This window comes from Piliocolobus tephrosceles, chromosome X, assembly GCF_002776525.5.
Source record: "Piliocolobus tephrosceles isolate RC106 chromosome X, ASM277652v3, whole genome shotgun sequence".
NCBI lineage: Eukaryota > Metazoa > Chordata > Mammalia > Primates > Cercopithecidae > Piliocolobus > Piliocolobus tephrosceles.
The window spans coordinates 39,113,188-39,115,734 of NC_045455.1; positions in this window are offsets into that span (position 1 = coordinate 39,113,188).

A 2,547-nucleotide genomic window follows, 5' to 3' on the forward strand; every position below is an offset into this window, starting at 1 on the left:
TCCACCCTTCTGGCTGTTTTGATATGGGAAATACTGACTTCAGAGTCTTTGTGTTTTCATGTTAAAAATGTTGTATATCGATGAATGGACTTTATGCTCAGTTTATTAATATAAGTTGTAATGGCATGCCAAACTTTGTCACAATTCCTCTGGAGGCAGAGTCAATTTCAATGTATTTTATGCTTCAAGACCATACAGAAAAATACACAAAAGCTTTGATGGTTGTGGTGTCATTGCTTGCATGAACATTAGAATCTGAACTTTTGACACTATAGACATTAATTACAGATATTAGGTATTAGTACAGGTACTGGTTTAGAGCTGTTTACATGAATACTGGGTGAATGGCACTCTCAATGAAACTCTTCAACATTCATTGCTGTTGTTTTTTTTTTTTTTTTTTTGAGACGGAGTCTCGCTCTGTCGCCCAGGCTGGAGTGCAGTGGCTGGATCTCAGCTCACTGCAAGCTCCGCCTCCCAGGTTCCCGCCATTCTCCTGCCTCAGCCTCCGGAGTAGCTGGGACTACAGGCGCCCGCCACCTCGCCCGGCTAGATTTTTGTATTTTTTAGTAGAGGCGGGGTTTCACCGTGTTAGCCAGGATGGTCTCGATCTCCTGACCTCGTGATCCGCCCGTCTCGGCCTCCCAAAGTGCTAGGATTACAGGCTTGAGCCACCGCGCCCGGCCTCATTGCTGTTGTTCACACAAGAAAAATGATTCATCTTTTGTAGGGTGGATGGTAGATTTATGCTGACTTAGTCACATTTTCTTTGGCTGTTCTTCCTAGTAACTTATAGTCATTTCCGAGACAATTGCCTGGGACTAGTGTGGTCTGTGATCATGGAATTGCATGACATTAACTGACAAATGGATAGATTAAAGCCATGGCTCCGACCTTATTAAAATAATATGCTCATCATTCTAGGTTAAGAACATTGACTTCAAAGAGAACTCTTGGAACTAAGGAAAGCTGAAGGGATAAAACACAAAATTTAAATTTAGTGTGTGTTTTCTCTGGATTCAACCAGCAACACAAATCTTGCTCAGTGGTATAATGGTATAAATCTGGCCACCATGGACTTAAGGATGACCATAATTAGATAACTTAATCATCTGATCTAATGAAGAAAATGCACTAGCACTATGCTTATTTGGACACATCTCTTCTTATCTGTGCCTGGGAACAGGATGTGTGATAACAAGATGTCAAAACAATTTCTGCACTGTGAGCTGAAGGAGGGCAGTCTACTCAAAGCAGACAGAAGGAATGATCAAGGGCACGTGCGAGAGCCATGGGCAGTGAGGAGGCTGTGGCTCCAGACAGACCCTGCGGGCCTGTCGTCTGAGATGAGGCCATTAGCTAAGCATGTCTTACCTGTAGGGCGGAATTACAGGGCCCCCAACAGTAAGTGGCCCAATGTCTTTTATGTCAAATACAGGGCAGACGCTGGAAAGGAAAGGCGTGTAGGAACAAAAACTGCTTTTTAATCAAACTGTTAAAGTGAACGCAGAACCTGTAGAATAGGATAAAATATTTGCAAACTGTGCATCCAACTGGGGACTAATATGCAGAATTTATATGAAACTCAAACAACTCAACAATAACAACAAACAACTCCATTAAAAAATGGGCAAAGAATATGAATAGACATTTCTCAAAAGAAGATGTACAAATGGCCAAGAGGCATCTGAGAAAAACACTCAACATCACTAATCATCAGAGAAATGCAAATAAAAACCACAATGAGATATTATCTTACGCCAGTCAGAATGGCTATTATTAAAGAGACGAAAAACAACAGATGTTGGTGAGGATGTAGAGAAAAGGGAATGCTTATATACTATTGGTGGGAATGTAAATTAGCACAAGCCTCTATGCAAAACAATGTGGAGATTTTTCAAAGAACTAAAAACAACTACCATTCAATCCGGCAATCCTATTACTGGGCATCTACCCAGAGGAAAAGAAATCATTATATCAATAAGATATCTGCACTTATTTGTTTATCACAGCACTATTCACAACAGCAAAGATATGGAATCAACCTAAGTTTAGCAACAGATGATTGGATAAAGAAAAATGGTATATAAGTATGTATATATGCATATACACAGTGGAATACTACTCAGCCATAAAAGATAATAAAATTACATCTTCTGCGTTATCGTAGATGGATCTGGAGCCCATAATCTTCATTGAAACAACTCAGAAACACAAGGTCGAATACCATATATTCTCACTTATAAGTGGGAGTTAAATAATGTGAGCACATGGACATAGAGTGTGGAATGATAGATACTGGAAACTTGGAATGGTGGGAGGGGGGTAAGGGATAAAAAATACGTAATGAGTACATTGTATCTTGTTTGGGTGAAGGATACGTTAAAAGCCAGTATTTCACCACTGTGCAATATATGCACATACCAAAATTGCACTTGTACCCCTTAAATTTATTTTATTTTATTTTATTTATTATTTATTTTTTTATTATACTTTAAGTTCTAGGGTACATGTGCATAACGTGCAGGTTTGTTACATATGTATACA